The sequence below is a fragment of the Drosophila eugracilis genome, unplaced genomic scaffold, assembly GCF_018153835.1.
Source record: "Drosophila eugracilis isolate 14026-0451.02 unplaced genomic scaffold, ASM1815383v1 contig_2154, whole genome shotgun sequence".
NCBI classification, from domain to species: Eukaryota; Metazoa; Arthropoda; class Insecta; order Diptera; family Drosophilidae; genus Drosophila; species Drosophila eugracilis.
In genome coordinates, this window is record NW_024573038.1 from 2,822,755 (window position 1) to 2,846,859 (window position 24,105).

At 36.6% G+C, this 24,105-nt stretch overlaps 1 protein-coding gene across 4 annotated transcripts in view; it reads right to left on the reverse strand.

Annotated features, from left to right (window-relative positions):
- Window positions 1–24,105, reverse strand: part of LOC108108504 (protein phosphatase 1 regulatory subunit 16A) — a 44,058-nt gene that overhangs the window by 5,754 nt on the left and 14,199 nt on the right. Inside the window, exon 2 of one of the 4 annotated variants that reach the window (XM_041818285.1) lies at window positions 9,177–9,237. The exons of 2 other annotated variants lie outside the window; for them this stretch is intronic. The gene's annotated coding sequence lies outside the window, so the exon portion shown is untranslated. Of the gene's footprint in view, window positions 1–9,176; window positions 9,238–20,506; window positions 20,912–24,105 lie in introns of those variants that run through there. One more of the 4 variants, XM_017216572.2, reaches the window with a different exon arrangement.

The window sequence follows — 24,105 nt, forward strand, 5'->3', positions numbered from 1 at the left end:
ATACATATAAAATTCCATAAAATTGTAAAGTTTCATAGTTTCACCCTGCTCTGCTCGGAATGAAAAAGCTGAAGTCTTAAATCTAGTTCCCTGATAAATTTCAGCATGATAAATGATTCTTGAAAGAGTGGTGCCGTGGCAATTGTGTTAATGGATCCAAAGTTCAAACAGCACCAACTATTACTCCCCTCTACTTTATTTTATTACTTGAACACGTTTGCCTTACTACAGAGGTTAAGGATAACTCGATATAAAATATAACAAAATGTTACATTTTAATTCTTTAATTTCATATAGTTACAGGGGGGTTTTCAGGATAGCAATTAATTGATATTCTCATGATTTATAATTAAAGCATGAAATTTATCATTTTTATTATTGGCCCTTAAAATATCAGTTTTTTCCATGTAATTTATTTTTAATTCCTTAGGGAAATCTGAACTTAGAAATCATTCCTTTTGCCATTGGCAAGTTAAACTTAAAAACAAGTCAAATGTTTAATCGAAACTTGTTTGCTGTTTCCCTAGAGTATCCAATCTTTGATGTGCAGAAGAAAATTTTCCCTTGTAATGGTTTCTTTTTAGGTGCGTTGAAGCGTAAGGATAATGCTGATGACGCATGTGTCCTTGGATTCCCTGTCTTAACCCTCTGATGTCCCTCCTTACCGCTCTCTACTCTCCGCTCGACCTGTCATCGATAGCCCGGCCAATGCCTTGAATAAGTATTAGCCACTGCTTCGTGGAAATTGCATGCCAAGGAGCCATCATCGAGCTAAGTTTACTTTACTCGGTTCTAGCCACAAGCCCATTCTCATGTGCAGGCAGCTTGATCCTGCGAATGTGTCTTATCCCGGGACGGTCAACAAAGGGCATTGCTAAGTGGACTTGCAACAAAAACCCAAAAGAAGAGGAGAGCACTAAGCCCTTTAAAGACCTTGCTGAGTTGGCTTGGTAAAAAGTAAGAAGACATTAGGTCGCTAATTTACTATGCTCTCTGAGCAAAAACCTTTCAGAGAAGGATAAGAAAATGGCTACAAGATTACTGGTATAAACTAAACAGTTTTTAGTAGAGAAATTGGAATAATTATATTTCAAGCCGAGTATGAATAAATCAGGCTCTTGTTTTTATTCCTTCAGGCAAACATTGCTTGGTGTAAACCATAAATTTAGTCCAATTACTGAAACTGAAACGTTGTTGATTTACTTAAGGCCTTTACATGAAAACAAACAACAGAATTCATTATAAATCAAGGCCATTAATTAATGCCATTCATCAATTATTAACCTGTTTTCTTGCCCAATATTAAGCCATTACACAAGCCCAATAAAATTCATTTGGCGTCCTTCCGTATGAACATTCTCAAGCTCAATTTCACAGCAGAATAAACCGAAACATTTGTTAAACCAACAATCAATCATCCTCCTGTATTTTCCATCTGCCATAACACTTAATCTTTCACTTTTATGCGAGTATCTCAGCAATCTGTATCAATTTCTATTTGATGCGAAAATAAAGTTCATTATCATAAATTGAAAATTGTAATTATTGTTTGCCTTGAAATATTGCAAGCGCGATAGGAGGTAGAGTGCACCAGTGTGTGTGTGTCTGCCGTATTGCAGCTGTAATAGTCATTAAATGAACAATTTAAATCGAATATCGATTATGGCTGGTAACACACTTTTCGGCATCCTGTTATGTACGGCACATGAATATCCTTGAAGTGGATAGATGGGAAATTGCAGCCATTAAGGAAATGTTCATTTATGAGTTTTGTCAGTTGCAACACAAAAGGAATTTCCATCAGACGTGACTATGTAAGTATGTAATTGTGTGAGTGTGTCCCAAAAATTGTCGATAGCAGGAGAGCTGCAAAAACAAAAACAGCACGCACTACAGGAATAACAATGGGTAATGCCCCCCAACTGCCACCCACAATGGCGTATGCGTGTTATCTATGCGGTCAGTCAAGCCCCAACTCTCCTTCTCTGTTCCTTTCTCACTCTCGCACTTTATCTGTGCGTGCTAGATAGTTCGTGTTATTAATTTTGCACGCCTCGTTTTAAGCTCAATATTTATGCAACTATATAATGGCAAAAGCGCAAATAATTTATGACTTAAAGGCAAACGTTAGAAGATAAAGATAAGAAAAGCTCAGCACAAAACTAAAGTGTTTCTCGAAATTAGGAGAAATCTGTGGTAGAAATTATAAATCCAAAAATCTATTTGAAGTTTTGGGTTTTGTGGTAAAAGAAAGCACCATAGTCTTTAACTAAGCAGAAAGAGAACATTTTTATTTTAGTTTATTAGTACATTATTAGCTGAGAAAATTGTTCATTCATTCATATTCATTTCTGTTTGCTTTAAAATTCACTTTTTATTAACTTTGGCTAAGTACAAACACTTTGCGTTATTAGTTTTCCAGGTAAAAGCGCATATAATTTACGACTTAAAGGCAGACATTAGCCGATAAGATAAAGGGAACTCAGCACAAATCGCAGTCACCAAACGAAACTCAAATACACACTTAGACACATTTAATTTGTCTTTTTTCCCTTCGTAGCCAAGTGAACCAAAACATCAAGGCAAGTGACGAAAGCCACGATGACCTCAAGGGCCGGATGAAAGGGTGGCGACTTAGGGGTGGGGTTAGAAAATGAATGGCACTCGACAGGCGCAATGTGCAACGTGAGACAACAACAACAAAGGGCTGGCTGGTTGGATGCAGAAACAAAAAAAAAAAACAAAAACACCTTCCAGGCATTATCCTTCGGATAGGTCAGGGGATCTAGCTGGCGACGAAATCTGCCGACGGCCAACGGCCAAGGAATTCCCTCTTCCGTTCTAATGAGTGCCAGCAACACCAGTAGCATCAGCATCACCACCAGCACCATTTGCTCCACATGCCTATGCTAGATTGAAACAGTGGTCACTCGTTAAGCAAGAAATACAATTCGTTAGCCTAGAGAAGGCATTGCCTTAAATGACATAACTTCTGTATCGTTTAAGAAGGCAGCACTATCAAAGATATTTTTAGAAGAAGAGGTTTTTGATTAAATGAAACATATTAAGTTATCAGAAAGCCGACGTTAGCCTCAACTGCACTTTACAAAACTCCTTCAGGTTTTTACCCTCTCTTACCAGAAATAATTAAACCCCTCCAGCCTTGGTTTATGTTACCTTCTTCTCACTTTCACATAATTATTTTCCATTTTTTCCTCATCAATAAAATTTCCAATTAAAAATATTCAGCCCCACGCGTTGCTCATTATTTTCCCGTACAGTTTATGGTCATCGAAGCGTTAGAGTTTCGCTTAATTAGCAGCCACTGTAAGCAGCCAGAGGTGGGTCCAAGAGAAGAGGGTGACGAGCGAAGTGGGTGGTCTCTGGAGTGGGTGCTGGTGGGTCGTACTGTACTTGTGGCGGCTCTCGAGTGTCGGCTGCTCTCGCATGTGTGCTCGAGGGCAGCGAATTATGTGCTTGCACTGAGTGCAAGTGCATTAGCACCCACCAAGAGGGTTGGGTGGTTTCTCTGGCCAAAAAGGGGAGCTGGGAGGTGGTGGATTAGGATGGGGGACAGGATGTTTGCCTTAACTGGTGCCCAAGTGCTTCCTTGCGAGGCCATTGCAATGTCTGCCACTGACTGAGCCCAGCTCAGCTCGGCCAGGCTCGATGCCTTGGCCAAAAAGTGTGCCACAAAATGCACACAGGCCCACAAGTCAAACACATGGCAAGGTAATGAAAATTACAGTTACTGCGTCTGCTGGAAGGGCAACTTCCCAGAGCGTATTGTAATTTTCGGCAATCTATTTGCGCTTGAATTGTGTTTTGAAATATATCAAAAGCACTTGCCTAACTTTTTTCAAGGGGTTTCTACGTAATCTCCTTGAAGAAATTTCTGGCTAAATTTAAATTCTAAGAAGCTGTACTTAGAATAAGGGGCATTAGAAAAATACTATCTAAAGTCTGAGCAAATATATGATTCTTGGAAAACACTAATGAAGTACTAATTCTAATAAAAAACCATTTAATTTTTCAGATTATAAAATACACAGAACTTTCATAGCCCTTAAGATAACCAACTTACATTTTCTAAGATTATAAAGGCACTTGAACTGTACACATAAAGTTTATGTACCTTTCAGAACATTTCCTTACATTTTCCTTAAAAATACAACAGCCAAGACACTTTAGACGTAATCTTAAGAAACCGACCCTAAATCACCTGAGCAACATAATAATAATCCAATAGGCGCTTGCCTCTTCTTTTGGATAAATCAACCAAGCGTGTCCAATTTTAGTTTGGGTCACCTCAAATACATTTGATAAATGCGGTCTTCTTAAAATATAACCTACCTATAATAAGGTAGCTTAAGTTCACAATATGTCAAAGTAAACGTAAATACGAGGTGTGTTCAAAAAGTAAGGTGACTCTTCAAATTTCGCGAATTTCAAATTTTTCGATTATCGATTTTTTTGTTTTGTTATATTGGTACACTCTTCCCTAACATCTGTACCAAGTTTCAATGGAACATCCTCTTTTATTTGGTTGTGAGAGGCGTAAAGTTACAAGTTGTTTTGCGAGCTCGGCGATTTTTTGCTATCGAAAAATATGGATCAAAGGATTTGGATTTTTTGGCCAAAAACAACACCACAATAATGCCTCAGCCACCATATTCACCGGATTTGGCCCCATGTGACTTTTTCTTGTTCCCAAAACTGAAGATAATCGAAAAATTTGAAAAATTTGAAATTTGAAAAGTCACCTTACTTTTTGAACACACCTCGTATAACTTCTAAAAGGTTTCGATAATCGTACATTTTTTGGATTAAATTTAAAACACAAAAAAAATTCAAAATAATAAATATTTCAGGCAACATATGAATAAGAACATTTTCGATATCCTTTTTCTGTCTTTCTCACCAATAGAAATTATTGTCATAAATATTTAACATATTATGATAATGAAAAGGGTATTGGCTTCGTGATGTGTTTCCTAAGAATGCTTTTGCTGCTTTTGAAGTTGGCAGTGGCAGTGGCATGTTGCCTCTGTTTCTGCCACTGTTGTGTTTGGCCCCAAAAATGAAAATCAAATAAAGCGATTGCACGTGAGCCAAGTCTCGAGTCAGGTCGAGTTGGGCGCTGAGATGGGTTCGAAATACGAGGAGTTCGGCTCTGAGTCTCCGTCGAGAATGGGAAAATGCGAATTGGGTTTCCAACTTTGTTGTTTCCGCTTTGTTGACTCGGCCAGGCCGGTCCGACGCCCATTTCGGGCCAAGAGTGGAAGAGGACGTGGCTCATGCAAATTAAATTTCAGTGCTGATTTGTCTGCAGTGCCTGCTGCGTCTGGCAAACGGGGTCACAGGTGTATTTTGTGCCAGTTAAAGTTCGTTTCATTTTGCCGGACCTCTTTTTTGTAGGGCTTTGACTCCCTGGCACAGGTCCCAAAGGATCCTTGCTATGGAGTCGAACTTCCACTGACTGTGACAGTGGGCCAAGCCGACAGGGCCATGTCACTCTGGGGTCTAACCGACCCATGGCTGAGCAGCTTACCATAAGCGACAGCAAAATAATGCTTACGAGCAAAAACTCAAAATAATGAGGGGGCTTCACATGAGATTTCAACGAGTTGAAATGAATTGCTCTGAGGGAATGCCATTCCTTGGCAAGCAAAATGTTTGCCGAAGTTGCTGAGTTGCTGCTGGCTGAATTTTGGCTAAAAACATTGTCACAGAAAGGACTCTCGGAGGTTTCTGTGGGGTTGTATAGCTGAATTCTGTGGAATTTCAACTTAGTTTTAACCTCATTCAGGCGTGGTGCCTGTGGCTGTGAGAATAGTAAAATAAATTTTAGTCCAACAGCTGCAACAGCTTCTACAGTTTAGCACGCACACGGCTAGAATTCAAATGCTTGTATATAATTTCAACTTTTGGCTTGGCCTAAACTAAACTTGGTTTAAATAGATATGTTTATTTAAACTTAAATTTCCCTACATAGTACTTTCAAAGTAGACATTTTTGCAGCCAACAAAACAGGTGAGCAATATGCTAGACACTGAAAGTGTTGTTAAAGTTAGTTAAGTCGATATGAATTTTAAGTGTTAAACAAACACAGTCTATATAGTAAAATTATTATAAAAAACAAAGCAAATTTGTACACAATGCTAGATCATTATAAAGCAAGATAAATTATTTAAACTATTACAGAAAAAATACCAAAAAACGTTCATCGTTTCCTGAACATTTCATAAATTAAAATTCACAAAGTTAATAGTTCTAAAATAGTATTCAAAACTGTACAAAAACTGCCGAAAATGTGTGTGTGGAATATGCTTTTCCAAATGTAACTTCCTGTTAGTGCAGCATAATTTCCACCAGAATTTGCATAAGCAGTGAGTAAATATTACCATCTGAAAACTGCAGGACCAACTTGCCTCCTGCCACATCCCTTCTTCTTCTTCCAATTTTCCCCAGTAACACATACTCGTTCAGAGGAGAAGTGTCCACAACTGATTACCATGGAGTGCTGTATCTCCCATTTCGTCCGGCAGTGATGTGTTCATTTAGTTGCCACTGTTCAACCCCCAATTTCTGGTCCATATTCTACACTGAGAGAAGTAAGTCAACTTTTTAGTCCATATTCTACACTGAGATACGAAATATATATTTTAAATAGCAGGTGCAAGCGGTAAAAGGTGATATGCAATATGCTTAAAAACCAACATTCTTGATATTTATTTTACACTTTATACTTGATATTTATTTTTACTTTTTAGGCAATTATTTTCCCTCTTCTTCTTAAAGAAAACTTCTTATTTTTTCACTGTATAAGCCATAAATTTTCCCCAGTGCAATTCGTTGTGAAGCAGTCAACTGGCCAACTGGCGTGCACAATTTAACAGAAGCCTTGGTCATCTCTCAAAATTTAGCACGTCGTCGTGTTAAGACCCTCGCAGCCCTCACTGCCATCCGCCCAAACCCGAACAACGCCCCCTGTCAACCCGACCCCCTCTTCCGCTCTCTACTCAATCAAGTTCACTGATGACACATGTATATATATAGCGGAGGAGTCCCAGTGAATCCCGCCCACTGTCAGCATGACGTGGCATGTCCTTGCTGTGATCCCACTTCCACTTTTGGACCCCAAACTCCTGCGTCTCCTCTCGTTTCATTTCATTCATTTCATTTTTATTTAAGCTTCGCCGGCCATTATTTCTGTAATTTTTCTTCACCAGCTTAACGATGTGTCGGTGATGTTTTTTTTGTGTTCTTATAAATAAGAGGTACTTGTGGGAGTTGAATGATATGTGTTATTTCTCGAAACTTATAAACAAACAATCTATAAATGCAGTTCATGCAAGCTGGCGGATTAAAGTTATTATCGTCATGCCAGATTTTAGTTTGAAAATTGATAAAGTACAAAGTAATAATAAATGATGCACACATTTTGAAATTATAGCTTATTTTAGATTATGCATCTTGTTCATGACGTTTGGAAGTCATCTTATAATCGAACTTTGTATCATTAAATATTAAAAAAAACTCTTAAAACCCTTAATTTAATTCAAGACTTTTATTATAAAATGTTGTAAAGTAGATTATTTATTGACCATGTTGACTTTTTCACAAACCAGCATTCGAGGTTGCTCTTTTAAAACCATTCTGTGCACCTGGCACTCGCCTCCTACTTCCCCTTTTGACCTTTTTTTTTGTTTATCGTTGCTGTCATTGCGGTCTCGATGACCTTAAAGCGCCACCTACAGTTCAATTGTTTACGTATCGGTTTAATTATTACCTTTTGCCCCTATCATTTAGTGTGCAGATGCTGTCTCCTTTTCACCTATATCCGGAGGAAGGCTCGCCCTTTTACCGCTTGTCGCCTGGCCCGTTCATTTATTTATATTTACGCCCGCGGCTTATTTTCATTTCGCTGACCCACTGCCAATGTCCCGCCCACTTTTACACGCCACACTTTTCCTTATTCTGACGCCCCTTTGTCCATTTGGCACGTGTCTTTGTTGTTAAATTGCTCTTTGCGTAGCGCGTGTTGGTGTACTTTTAAGTGTTGTTGTAGTAGTGGTACACAGAGAGAAAAGTATTAGTTTTGAGATTGATATACTCTAAGGTTTGGATTTGAATTTGATACGGCAAATATTTTAAATTGATTTCAAATCAAGTTTATTGATTCTAATTTAGTTTTTAATAACTTATTTTGAGGTATTATTTCGTTTTTAAAAAATATAAAAATATTTCTTCTAATAATTATTTTTAAAATCTCAATATCAGGTGGAGCCAGTGGAGTAGTTTTTCAATAAAGTTTTGCCATTTTCAATGAAAAATAACATTCTCTTTTTTCACGGAAAACCTCCAAATTCATATTTAGTTAACCTTTTCAAAATAAGGAAAAAATATAAAATTTAAATGTATTTTTTTCTCTGTGGTTATATTCTTTAGTGTTGTTGGTGGTGTTCTTTGTTGTTGTTGCTGTTGGAGTCGTTGTTCTTGTGCGTGGCTGCATTTATTTATGCGAGCGCAAAGAGGAAAATTGTGTCGACGTTTTTTGCGTTCGTTTTTTTCCGTTTGCCTCTTTTTTTCTACTTTGCAGGTGAAATATTTTTAATTAAAAAATCTTTTATTTAAGCGAGTGTCAAGCGCTCGCATCGTCATCAACACCCCCCACCTCGCCCCTTTGTCCGGACTTTCCCCTCTTTTCACTTAATGTTTTTAGCATATGCGCAAACAAAATTCTTGTTAGCCAACTCTTTTGGTTCTTTTACACTCCGGGTGTTGGCTATTAACAATATTAGTTGGTTATTTAATATTCGTGGCCAAATTGAAAAGATGGAAACGAGGTAAATGGAAAAAAGTTAAAGAAATTTTAAATGACAGCGTGTGGATGGGAATTTTTACACAATAGGAAAGTATAAATAAAAGAATATTTGTTACGATTAAGAGTCTGCAGTCCCTGTAGCCAGTCGACTGGCTAACATGAGAAATTTATGGTTCGTTTTAAATTTATATTTATTTAAATAATATAATAATAATAATAATAATTTGTTTCTTATTTTGAAATAAAGAAGAAATCTAACAAAATTCTTTTGCATTTATTTATTCATTTAGAGCTCATCAAAAAAAAAATGTTTATATAATTTTCGTAATGTTATTTTACCTCCCTTTACCTTTTATTTTTAAACTCCCATTAATATTTCTTTCTTCATCAATTAACCGCGATTTTCTTACCTGAAATGAGAAGAAATATGGAAAATATTTATTAAAATTTAAAAAAAGGAATAACATTAATTATAAAATAATTATAAAATTCAAAGTTTTTTGTTAAAATCAGATAGCCAATAAACTCATAAGATAACCTTTTCAACTATGATTTTCCTTTAAAAGTATAAATTAAGCAACTTTAATTATAATTTACAGTAAGCCCTTTTAACAACACCTATTATAGTTTTCCTTTCTGGCATAAAACTTTTTAATTAACACCAATAAACAACTGCGAATATCCCTTAGCCCATTCATGGTCAGTAAGCCATTCTTCACAGCCCTAATAAGCCATCATTCATTGTTTGCACCTGTTCATACCTGTATCTCTACAGGGGGTTGCTCGTCAGATATAGTAAACAAACAATAACCCACCCATCCTTATGGCCTTGTTTCTTTTTATTTTCCATAACTGCCTGCATTTTTTGTAACATTTTTCTATGTTGAAGCCTTAATGCAGTTTGCTTGTTGTTCTTAAAAACCACAAGCAGAAAGTTACGAAATCCCTTTGAGTGCAGTCTACATATCCCTTGAGGCGAGTACACTGTAAAAAATTTACAACTTAACTAGCTTATCTTAACGTAACTTTTTCTTTTCAAATATATGTAAAAAAAATGTATTAAACTAAACTGATCCATAAAAGAAAAATTGGTTTTATTTAACTACCATTTCTTCCTTGAGTTAAACTCACTTATGTTGAAAAGAAAACCATTCATAATGGATAAAGTTGTAGTAATTTCCCTCAGATGGTTGACATTTTGCATCAGCAGCAAGGAAGTTAATGACTACCAATTTTTATAAGTATTTTCCCACTGTAGGGAAAACCGAAAAGTTGTTATCCTCCTTCGCGTTTATTGTTGCTGCCACTTTCGATGCCTTCGCATGCCAGCTCCTATATATCTATGCGTCCCAGATTTTAAACAAGGTTAGCACAGACGTGCACACAGTCACAACACATGACCAAAAGTTTTCCCATTTCCCATTTTCCGTTTCCCCCCCTGTTTGCCGTTACCGTTTCACTCACTCTCACACAATTTTTCTTTTTTCGGTCATTTGCAATGTGTACGCCATTTTGTAGAGCCCCCGTTAGTCAACCCTAACCCCTGGCAATATACAACCCCCTTCCCACCACCTGCTATACTATTCCCTTTAGATTGGGTGGGGTGGGTTAGCGGCTTTTGCGAAACGGTGTCAAACGGATATGCATGTTGATTTAATTTGCACCTTCGTTTAAACGCTCCCAATCCCCGTTCCCCCACCAAAAAAGCAGAGAAAAAACCATTGTCACCCCCCTTGCGTTCGGAAAGTAAATTATTTTTGCACCCTGCTCGTAAATTAGACCTACATAGGATCGCTTCGGCACTGTTCTAGTTCTATATATATACGCTCCTATAAAGGTATATATGTGTTTCCCTGCAGGTCTACGTCCTGTGTGCGAAAATCAACGCTGGCTAATTGCGCGATTTTTATCACCCCAATATAAACGAGGTCGCAACACCTTGGGGGAATAAATTATGGCAAAAAATTGCACACAAAGCCACCTGGGATTGTAATAGCATTGAATTTCTCTTACGCAAACTATGCTTATGAAAAATGCAGTACTGGACTAGGCAACGTTTGCCTTTCGCTTCAGAAATCCTGACATTTCGAACACGAAAAATGTAAATATTGAAATGTTATTACTATTTTCTTATTCCTATCTTTTCCATATTTATATTACAAATCAGCAAACTAACAATGTATACTAGACAGAGGTACAAAGGTCACACTAAATATTAATATTATTAAAATATTATGCTTTTCTAAATCAAACGAAAGTATACATAAGAAGACATTATTCTGTAAATATATTTTTCAAAAAAGTATTTAGCAATGCCCTGTAACCGTATTGTTACATTGAATTCTTTATGACCGCATAAGCTTAAATGAACTATTAAAGGTTCCCTTAATAATCTCCTCCTTTGTCCATTACATCACGTTATTAGCTATCCTTGTGATTAATTAAACTGCGGAAGCCACAAAACGTTGCCGTCATTGAGAGGGAACGGGCCAACACTGCGTATGAGTAATGAGCCCATGAATGAAATTCCTTTTTTTATATTTATATATATTTTGTGCGCGACTGCGTGTGGGAAAGTTTACGATACGGACGGAAGGCAGACCACATAACTGTCAGGCTACGGGTCTGATTTCGGTGGACGAGGCACGTGTCGGTGGTCCGCTATTTATTTATTTAGTGGCTTAATAATTGAGCACGTGATCTTATAAACGTTATGACCAGTTCGGCTCCTATTTCTTGCTCCTGCCTGCTCGCTCTGCTCTCATTTCAAGGCACGTAATTGGCTTTTGAGAGTACACACACCATGGCAAATTTGTATTAAAAGCGACTCCGTCCACTGAAAGGGTTTAAGAGCAGCTTATGTGGGCTTATTACGGACAGACGGGTCGGTCGAATGGCCGGACTTCAGAGGAGCCGCCTTCGACGGAGGCACGTAGAAATAAGTGGGTGGTGACTTAATTGAGTGGGTCAGATGACGGGAAGGGCAGAGAAATGGCCATCCACCTGGTCCACTTGCCTGTGGCCGGCCTTTCTTTCTGTTATGATTTCAAACTGTTGTTTGGCCCAAGATGATGATGATGATGAGACTATGACAATGCCAGCAATTGAAGGCTTAAACAGCAGTTTACAGGATCACAGAGAGGAGGAGCGAAGTCAGTTGGGGCAAGTCATTTGGGGATTAAATTAAAAATTTTAGCATTCGGTCTTCCTGATGGTGTCTAAGCTGGGCCTAAAAACACAAACATTAACTTTTGTTCATGGCATTTATAATTTACATTAAGCTTAAATAATATAATTCATCGGAAAAGTAGTTTAACTTTTGATTAGTGTCCTTTGTTTGTACTTTAATATTGCTGACACTTCCACCATCAAATTAATTTAAGCCTTTGTTGTAAAAATACATTTTATTGCTTTATATTCTGGGAATCATTCATGCATATAGCTTTCAGAATTTCATAATTTAATAAATTGGAGGCTTCTTGTTACATAAATTATGCAAATTTCAATGCTATTTTCGCCTCTATACAACTGTCAATTGCTGCGTAAAATTCCTCTGCCCACCCAATCAGCCGCATGAAATTATGATGCGGAAAATATTTGGAAAACACTTTCAAGGTCGTCCGCGGTCCTTTACAAACTGAAGGATATTAATAAATATAATACCGCTTCGCCTGCGTTTTATGACCAATTTAGCGGTTATCGGCGTTTTAATTCGAAAGTTCATTAAAATAATCGTCAATTTGCTATTTAATTTGTTTACAAATACAAATTTTTCGGTCTACCCCATACAGCGAAGTTGTTTTTTCGGATTGAAATATGAAATTGCCGAGCTATGGAAATTTCTCGCCCGGCAACAAATTGGTCGCGGATGAAGGGAGGTGAAAATTGGCAGCAATTTTAACGAATTATTGAGTTCATCGAGGGCTTTGCACATTTTCCGAGTTAACTGCAAATATTTTGCGGAACTGCAAATGGCAGATCCTGTAAATGTGTTTGGATTATTTCGCTTTGTGGCTGCAATGCATTCAGTTGATAAAAGCTTCCACTAAAAGGTCAATCAATCACTTTATCTAAATTTACTGGGCATTTAAATTGCTATCTATTTACAAACCCTTATCTAACTATAGCACACTATCTGACTTTGATATCAGCAGCAGTCTGGTCTTTTATCTGCTCTTTCAATACGTAACGTATCTAATGCTGTATAAACGCTTAAAGCATACAGTAAAAAATTCCATTCGATTATCTTCTTATTTTCTATTTAGCCTAACGAGCTTTTCGTTGTTCCCTGAAAAAAAAGGTATCATGACTTTGTGGGAAAGAAAAAATCAAAAAAGTATTTTAACTGATTATTATCTTCTAGTTTAATGAAGAAGTAATTTTATAAATAAGAATCATTAAATAATGTAATGGGACTTAACAACCTCCTCGAAAAAAGTAGACTTATCAAGGTAGACTGTTACTATTACTTAATTCCACTTCTTTAAGGGTACTTTAAGTTCCGGGTTTCCCAGCGTTTTTTCTACCTTCGGTTTCCCATTTACTGTCTGTTTGACTACGGAAAAAAGTGGGCGAAAAAAGCCCGCCATCGAGCCAAATTGCTGTGAAGCACATGGCGCCTCGATATCAACGTACAGATGAGCATATGGACTCCAGTTTGTGGACAAGACAGGAAAAGGGAAAAGGAGCAAACAAGTTAAAGAGGGAACCATGTGTGAGCTTCTTCAGTCTTCTTCCTGACGCTTTTTGCTATCCAATAAGGCAACCAATGCCTTCTATTTCCACTTCCACTGATTTTTCTTTTTCTTTCCTACTTATTTTTGTTTGACATTTCCTTTGGCTTTTCTCGCTGAGATTTCCCCGTTGTTGTTGCTGCTTTTACCCAATATTTCTTTCCTTTGAACTGGGAAATTCACCTTGAAAGATGTGTGGCCTGCACATAGCATTTGGTTATATGCAAAATCCTGATGTGCTAAAGGAAAGGTGTGTTTACGATGCCTACACAGAGCGAAATGCATTTGTTATTAAAAGCTTGCAATAAATCAAAATAAATAGGCGACAAGATGAAAATATATTTATATTTAACTTCTGAATAGCCAACCTAAAATATATTGCTTTTCATCTATAACCAAAGAGTTAAAGTTAATAAAAATCAAATATATTTTTATGGCTATCGGAAGCTGTAAAAATGACAATCATTTTGCCCTTTTTCCTATCGATATTTATTCTCGGTGACTGTGAGTTTTTTAATACGTTTGGGGATCCAAATCCTGGTAGTTCCTTCATTTCCACTTCCACTTCCGACGGCCGCACAATGCACTAAAATAACTGTAAATAACGAATTTGCAAAAGTATGTGTGAAAGACCGCAAACACACACGTAAAACCAACACATGCACACCATCAACGCCGATAAATATGAACTCACATACAAACACATGTTCCCGTGCATATGTATGTTTGCATGCGGGCTCATTGTGTAGGCGTGCCAGACAGAGGAAGAAAAAGAGTGAAAGAGAGGTAGAAATGTGTGCGGATGAGTCTATAAAAACTGCAAGGATGCAGCAATAAAATGTCGGCACTATAACGGTTAAGCAGCAAAAAAAAAAACAGGAGAATGAAACCGGGAAACATATGTGAAACTGGACCTTCACACCGGAATACACCCCGTACAGGGATTTAAGACTATCATTAAGTTAAAGGATTTTTATTTAAATTAATGTTGAGTTTAAACGGGTTTGAAATTATTATGGAAAATGTTTATGAACGCTATAAGATATTGAGTTCCCAGTCGTTAAATAAAGTTCAAATTATATTTTCTATTACGTATATTAAAAAGAAATTCATTAGGTTTAAAACTATGGAACATTAAAAAAAAAATCACTGAAAGTTCAAGAATAACATATGTACATATGATTATAAAGCTCCAATCTATTTCAACAAGTGCTTTTCAGAAGTTTTATAGAGTGGCCCGCTTAGATGAATTCAATTCCAGCTGTGATAGTAAAATATTATGACGAAAACATTAAAACAGACTCAAGTGATTGTCTCAGCTGTTTCGCAAACATAAAACTAATATTGGTTCAGCTTTAAATAAAAAACTAAATGTGAATTAAAGAAATAAGAAACTGGAAAATAAGCACATAAATATACCTGTGCCTGTGCAACCAGGAAAACCTATGATTTTTTAACGTACAAACATTCAGAATATCCACACAAATCTCTAACGATTTTCGGTCTCCTGCAGATTTCTGTTAAGATGCCAAAGAGTATGCAACGATATATTTATTTAGCCAAGTTCAATTAAATTCTTCGGTAATATTTCTCTTTTGAATATGAGGTAGTTTCAATCCATAAAACTCAGCTAAACGTTATTAATAATTGTTCTTAAACTCCCAAAGATTACCTTTCTTCTACCCAACTACTCGTGTTACCTTAAGGAACATTATACCCATGGTTTCTCAGATTAAGGGGCATAGAAATCAGGGACAATAACAAAAACCCCGCAGGGACGATAACGTCGCTTTAAAAGCGCTGAGGGTGACCGCGACTACCCGGCCAGTGACAGGGCTGCCACCACCAGCGGGGACGTCCGGCATATGCAGGACCTGATTGTTTTTATTGCCGCTTCTGTTGCCGGCGCCTTGGCCAAAAGCGGGTCGGCTTGGGGTCGTTACGTTGACAACCTTCCGACCTTCCTTTCCCCCTCCTCCCCTGCCAACCCACCAAACAACAACAATTGCGTGAGAGTGTGCGAGTGTAGTTTGACCCACATTTGAGGGCGTGCCGCCGCCCACGATTGTCCTTAGCCGCCTTAGCATGCCGCCAGGGTTTATATTGAAATTGCGAAATATTTTTTCCTACGGCTTCCCTCTTCAATATGTCACGCCGTCAAACCCACTTATTTGCGGGCAATATCCTTTGGGGGAACGAGAGGTTTCTGATTTACAAAGGGAAAGCATTAGATAACATAACATGGTAAACTCCATTTCAGTCTAGTCATATATAAATTTCATTCAAAAGCTAATACCTGAATTTTTGCGAACTAAACAGAGATAAGGTAACATACTTAGAAAACAGATTGCATCTGTAATTTCCGAAAGGGGAAATTGACAGGTAAGTGCAAGGCAGCTATCAGCCCTAAGTTATATCCTCTGAAATGTCTATCAAAATAAAAAAAAAAGGCTAGTAAAAAATACCTAAATTTTCATTTAAATTATCAACAGCAAAAGTTTATTTCAGATAACTTTAAGACACCCGTGTAAGCCAGCACTTAAAGGCAATTCGAAGCCCGACAAAAGGATTAATTTGTCCTAATTTGCACTTCACCAGTGGGCACTCACAAAATACATTTAATATTCACCCAGTGTCACCTTTAAAGTGCACAGCCCACCCTAGGTCAATATGCCATGGAATCCTTTCACATTTTTCCCATAAAACAGCTTTCTTTTGCATTTATGTGAAGCCATTCCCAGTCGACCAGAAGTCCTCTCCACTCCCTGTGTTTGACATTTTACACTCATCCACAGATAATTCGAACATGAACAGGGATAAAAATATATATATTATATATACATATATATATGAATTTGCTAGCGTGGGAATATACAGAATATATATATTTTCATCTGCTAGCATCGGGGGTTTAAGTGGCCTTAAGTGGATTAATTTAAATCATTTGTTTCTTGTTATTGTTGCTTGTTTGGCGTCAAATTGTGCGATGCGTTTGCGGTTTTCTTTGGACGTCGTTTTGATAAATGGATTTTCCATGCGGCGAACTTCACCCACATTTTTCCCGGCACCCGCCATCCGGTACTGAAGGCCTCGGGTCGCAATTTTTGTATAGCCCGCTTTTGTGGGCACGGCATCCATTAAGCCAATGTCTCTACTTGCTTGCCATTTTTACACACGAATGATTTTTGAAATCATTTTCATTTTTTGCCCTTTGTTGGTTACATAACCACCACGAGTCGTAAAAATATTCCTCCTTAAAGAGATGCAAGCTGGGGGTGGCACACGAAAAACCAAGCAAGAACTGGAACTGGAAGACCTGTCAATTGGTTGCTGGGGATTGACTTTATTGATCATCTCCTGAGAGATATCAAGGGAACGAGCTGTCAATTTAATGCCCCGCCCGTAAATCCCCATGAAAGTTAAAGAAGCCCACAACAATGGGCTGGCTTAACTTTAATAACCCAGACAGTAGAAACATTAGCACTTAAGTGGCTCTGCTGCCAGCCAATCGGCAATCAAAAAGCGCATTTTTATAAGGAATAAATAATGGGAATTTTTATAGAAATTTATCAGCATTATTATCGTTAAGCAGGCTTAAGTTTATATCTATAAGAATACAGATAGTTTTCGTTATATAATTCTACTATATAGCCCTACTAGCTAAGATAGTCTGAGCTTCTCTACTTTACTTAGCCTTGCTTAGTCTTACATTTTTAAAAAGCTGCGTTTGCATATGAAAACAGAATTAAGGTAGCTTAAAAGGAGATACTTCCAGCTGCACTTACTTACATCTCCTCCGTTTTATTTTATTAAGAGCTTCCATATCCGAATTTCTGCTTATAAGCAAAAATATATATTAACAAGCAAAATAAGCTTGGCTTCGTCTTACCCCATCAGCAATCCCAAAATATAAGCGGATTTCCCGAAATAAATGACAAAAGTCAGGAAAAAAGAGAGTTACACGGGGTAAAATAAGATGGAAATGGAAATAATTTTGCCAAACACTCTGCTTAAGTATATTTTTAAACCCTACAATATTCCACGCACAAAACTGTAACCCAAAAAAAACTCTTGCAATTTCCTTGCCACTTTCCCTTGAAACAAAAGAAAGTTCCTTGAAGCTCTCCTTGCTCTCATTTTTTACTTTCCCTTGAGGTCTGACTTTATCTGCATAAATTTCGGCACAGCAATTGAGGCACGCTTCTAATTAGCGAGGGCCAACAACAAATGAGTGATGAACGCAAATCTGTATGAAAACAAAAATATTCAAAAAACAAAATCTCCCTTTGGATAAATTCTAAAAGCAGGCTCTGGGTGCTTACAATTAGCATAATGCCACTCTATACACACACAGAGTAAAATGCAGGCAAAGGAAAATATGCAAATCTCGTTACTAAAGTCTTTTCAGCAGGAAAAACCTTTAAAAATATTAGTGAAAAGCACTTAAAGCCTTTGCATAACGATAAAACCAAAATTGACGACAAAAAAAAAGGCAACAAATTGCCAACAGATTAGCCTCGAAAACAGTTGGCCATTTTGTGGTGGCAACAAAATTGCAAACAATTGCAACAAAACATCCACCTGCCCCCGCTTTTCATTCGGCTAAAACCGAAAAAAATTGTCGCTGGAATTTTGGCCAGCAAGCGGAAAGCGGAAAGCGGAAACGGCTGGAAGCTACTGTCAAAGCGAGGCAGCTCTCGTTTCCGCTTGGCCAGCGGTCCAAACTGAATACAGTCAATCTTCGATAGATCGAACTGCTTTTTTTTAGAGATTTGGGGAATTTATTGACTCATTCACTTTCAATTCGCTCAATGAACATAAAATAAAATATCATAATTATATAGAAAATATAATTAAATCATAAAAAAAACTTTTAAGAGATAACTCTTCTAGAAAGGCCATTTTTAGTTTAATATTTATTTTAATAAAAGGAATATAAATCAGGGTTAAATACTTAGAAGGAAGAAAAGAAACTGATGAAGTAATTACGATGAAATAACGTAAAATAAAGTTAAAGTATCAGAATTTCTACTGTTTCATTTCCCGAGAGCTTGGTGAGCCGACAAATTATGACCACAAATGGGAAAAGAGCAGTTAAACGGCCAAAGAGTGGAAAACCAATGTGGAAAAGAGCAGCAAATCTATTGGCCAGTCTGATAAGAATCTTTTAAAGTCGAAAATGATTTTTACCTTTGAGCGGTTGTGGCGTAATCAATGAGTGGGCTGCCATAAATTATGGGACCTGTCAGCACAAATTGCGGGCGTAAATAAAAAACCAGAAGGAAAAGCCAAGAACTGCCAGCAGAAACTCACTTACGCACACACACACTCAATGATCCATGTGAATGAATGATTCCATCTAATCCCACACACCCATCCACAAACATATCTTTATATGGATAAATCTTGTAAGAGCGGAAGCCAATTGAAAAAGTTATTCCTGCTGCTTGTTATTGTTTTTCTTATTTTCTTTTTTTTTGTTGCTGGAATTGGTTGGGTATGATAAAATTCAGGTCAGCTTTTCTTCAGATAAAAATAATATAATAAAATAAAATGAATTTGTTTAAGTTATTTTCTTTAATAACAGCATATTCCCTTTGTTAAAGATTAAATCCAAAATAAGATCTGAAAATATGTTACTAAAAATGACTTTTTAATCCTTATAATTTGGCCAAAATACGTATACGCAATATTCTCTATATCAAAGGGTATTTGTTGAACATTCCTTTCTCAACACTCCATCTGCTTCCTCCCAGATTTTTGGCAACTGAACTTTCATGGAGGCCAATTTGGTGTCTGAGGACAAGTTGTTATTGGCACTCGATTTCTGTATGGTTTGGCATTCATTCCGAAACTTTTCCCTCACGAAATTAAAGTATTTAAAGTTTTGTTTTCGTTGCGGTAAAGCTACAAAACTGGAAAAGAACTTGGGCGAATCTCTGTTTTGGGCAATAAATAAATATTTTAATTAAAAGTTTTAAATGAAAAGCGTTGGTCAAGGAGAAAATTGCTTGGCAGCAATACCATAAATTTCCTAATTAATAAAGTTAACTAAGTTAAGTTATTCACTTGATCAATTTTAACGGTCAAACGAGAAAAATAATTAAAATCTGTTTAGTTTTTTATGACCCATTAGGGATACATTCGATCAATTTGTCTGTCTATTAATTAGACTTCAACTGTCAACCAAAACCAATAAACAATTCAATAACTTATTTTATTGAAAATTTAATTTATTTCTGAACAAATATGAGTTCATTTATTTTCCATATTCCTCTCATTTTTATGGCATTTTTATTTGTTGAGCATAAAACCAAAAATGTATATTTCTTCAACGAAAGGCTTAAAGCTGTCATCGACAGCCATCGTCAATTGGTCAAAATGCAGACCAATAATTGGCTAGAAAATGGCACGAGAAATGCGAAGCATTCAAAGAGGGAAAAGTAAATTATTCTCAGAATTATTTGTTGACAAATAAGAAAATAAGAAAAAATGTAAAACATGTGAAAAATGTGAAATTTGAAATGCAAAATGGAACTCGTTTAGAATTTTAATTGGGTTTCATGTTGTTTTAAAATTTATCGTTGCTGAACGACTTTTGTTATTTAAATTTCATGGAAAACGTTCAACCGAATAAATTCCCAAATTTTCACATCTATCAAATTTTTCATATTTTGCATACAACAAGTTCTTAACTAATGAATTTTAAAATGTTTATTTGGGTCACTGAACAGTTGTTTACCAACAATTTCGAACTAATTATGTTGTTTGCTGTAGGGCTTATCAAAATTTCATGGATACTTCATTCTAGTTTATTATTACGAATAACTTTTATTAAATTATTTTCTCTAATTTTATGTAATGTCTGTAGCTTTGTCGACTATTCTTGTGAAATCTATTTAGTTTCCCGTTGTTAACTAGTAAAAAGTTTGTGTTTATCATTTACCTCTGGTTTGTTTGCTATTCCCGCCTCGCGTGGCTTTTCGTTTCCATATTTTCACTATCACAAGATTGCAATTAATACGTTTGGGTTAATTGTTTTATGACATGGCTAATATTTGTGTTGCATTTTCCGTAGAATCGAAGAGGAATGTAAGGGAACTCTATTGTGGTTGATTTGTTTGTTTGTTTATTTTTGCCCGCCTGGCGCACTCACTCACATTAAATGGAAATCGACGTTCAGGAATATGTCCCCGCCCCCTCACATCATTCATGCAATCTATCAGGTCTTTTACAGTTTTCTTATCATGTCAAGAGGCAAAAAAAATATTGAAGAGGCAAGAAAATACAATTTCATTTTATTTTGGGGTTGGTTTTTGTTTCTTTTGTTGTTCGATGATTTTTTCGCTTTCTTTTTTATTTGGATTTATTAGCTTGTGTAATTTTTTGCAATAATATTCATTTTTCCTTCATTTATTTTATCTTTGTTATTTTATATTATATTTTGTTTGATTTTTTCTTATTGTATAACTTTCTTTGTGGCATTACTTTATTAGCTTTTCACAGTTTCTTTTTTTTTAATATTAACTATTCAATTTCTTTTCAGCTCATTCATATTTTTCCATTTTATTGGCGATATTCCTTTTGGCCCAACTTTTTGCCGCCTTATCGTCATTGATTTGGCCCAACTATCGTTGTTGTTGCTTGTCCCGTTGTTATCTTTGTTTGTGCCTTTCGCCTCGCCCGCTCATTTTCATTTACATTTCGGCTTCATATTTGCCTTGTGCCTTGTGACACTTGTGGAAAATAATAATAAAAATTCGCCAAGCGGCGGCACGCGGTGCGTATACGTAATAATCGGCTTGAGGCCCACACTGCCAGCAACGTATTCCGTATCCGTACGTATTTAACGCTGCGACTACGCCACTTTCGTTTAACTGATTACGGGTCCGCTGCGGAACTTTGTTGCTGGCTTTGCAGCAGCAGAACGGCGACTGAGGAGCAGAAGTCGCTTCAAACGTTTCAAAAACATGGCCAACATGCCAAGCGCCAAAATGCCGCAGCGTCGGCGTTCTGCAGTCGGCGTCGGTGCCTTTCGTTCTCCCATTCGTTCGTTGGTGTTGTGTCTGTCCGTATGTTTGCCCGTACAGTCGTGCCCAAAATATTGGCAAGCAACGAAATGTATTTAAAGATAATTTACTTTTTAATTTTTAATTTGTTCTACTTTAATTGGATAATAATACTTTAAAACTTTCTTAGTTTAGTTTTTGCTTCGTTCTTTATTGATTATTTCTTAAATTGCTAAACTAAAAACGAATAAAAAATAAAATAAGAAAGTAATACAAAATTTATATATATATTATTTTATATAAATTTATATTCATATTATGACTATTTATTGTTTTTAATATTAGTATATTTTATATAATTGACATTTGTGAATTACAGAATGTAAGTCAGAAACATTTATAAAACATTTTTAAATGCTTAAACCCTTCATGTAAAATAAGCAATTTTAAGTTTAACTCAAGTCATAACATTCCGTTATAATTTGTTGACCTCCACTGTAAGTATTGGTTTTGCCAATAGGCGCAGCTGACTTTTAGGAAGAAAAAGGGGGGCAAGAGGATCCAACAGTCTGGCCATGAATGAGTGAGTGCCGTAAGATAAGTGGGCGGTGAGAAATTGCACAGGAAGAGCAAGAGAGAGGTAAAGGGTGGGAGAGAACCAGGCAGAGCGGGAGAGAAAGCAGGTAGGTGACACTCAGAGTGGTGGCCGGAATATTGAGTGCACTGCAGGTTGCACTAGCTCATTGTTGCACTATTTTTATAAATTTTCAAAATAATAATAAAATAAATATTTTTTATATTTTATATACAAATCTGCAATGTTCAATAGGAAATATGGGACATTCCACAACGACCAATGTTAGTTATAATTTCGCTCTGATTGCACTTATTTCAAGGACTACTGTAACCGGCAGAGAGCTGTAATAAAAGCATACTCTCACTCTCTTCGCTCTGAATTTCTATCTTACAAACTCTCTCTCTCTCGGTCCGCTCTTTCTTTTTGTCTCTCTCTCTGTTGCGGCGCCAAAAACAGCTGCTTGATGTTTATTTGTTTGTTTTCGACGACTTTTGCCGCCTTGCCCTCTGCCGGAGTTTGCTGCTTTGGCTTTGCCGTATTCGTATCTGAATTTTCCGTATTCCGCAGACTTTCCGCATCTGCCGCATCTTGAGTGCCGTCGCAGTTTTCACCTAACTTCTGGAGGTCGCAAAATGTGGGGTAGAATCTGTGCCTGGTGTCGCCTCCTTTATGACAGCCGCCACATCAAGTTTTATGGCCTTCAAATTGTTTCCGAAACGTTGCGCTATTGGCAATGTCTGCCCTGTAGGGAGAATGGCAAGGGGAAATGCGCTACTGTGTGTGTGTTTTTCTACCCTGTTTCCCCACTTGCCCGCCCCCTTTATTGCGGCTCTATCTGGCGCAGTTTATCAATTGCCGCCCACTCGACATTTGCTTAAAGATTTGCTCCATTTCACTTGTTTGCCGTTTCCCGTTTTTTGTATCGCTGATTTTGTTCCACTTTTTTGGTCTTCTCAATTGGTTTATAAATTTCCACTTTAACGCACAAAAAATTGATTCAAAAAATATATTTTATTTCATATTTCCATTTGGCATTTAATTTAAGAGTGTATAAAGACTTGCCCTACTTCACAGCTCTGTTTTTGTCTGTTAACTTATCAGGACTAACCAGCTTAAACCAGCTAACCATTAAAAATAAAGCTCACTTAAGCACGTAGAGAATATTAATTTAACGGCCACGTGGCTGTTAATTTGTTGGGCTTTTCATCGATAATTGTGTTTCTACATTTGTTAATTGTTATCTATTGTGTAGCTTTCAGTTATTATTTATTGCCAAATCTTTTTATATTTTAAAAATGATTTTAAAATGGCTTTTTTGATAAATAAATACAAACAATTTTCACCAAATAAAATCGTGATAATACTTAAATAAATTAGCTTAAATAAAAAGATAATTTATTCCAGATTAGCAAACCAAGTATAAAATGCCACAAGCCAACCATGTGCTGACATTTGATTCAGCCAAATTATAAATTTTAATAAGGTTGGATATCTAATATATTTACTAATTTCTGCCTAGCAATCAGAGATATTTGAATTTAATAACTAATAATTAATTAATCGTACTATATAATATATACTGACCATTAAGAAATTAGCAAAGTTTTTTAATGCCAGAAAATTGTGAATATGTGAATTTGACAATAGCCAATAATGGATTTCCCTTCCGCTGCTGGTATGCAGATTTTCAAGAATTTTCCTCTCGACCAAGTCCCATAAATTAAGCAATTCTCTCCATTTTGTTTATCCCATCTCCATTATGCTCGACTTGCTTCTGCTCTTCAGCTTAGCTCGTTCATTAGAACTGAATGCATGTAGTTAGTTTTCTCCCTAGTTTTCCCTCCACATTTTCCAACTATCTGCCACTTGGTCTGCCCTTTTCGAGTGCAGATTTTTACATAGCACCAGCACCATCACCATCACCAGCACCAGCACCAGCAGCAGGAGAAGTACAAAAAT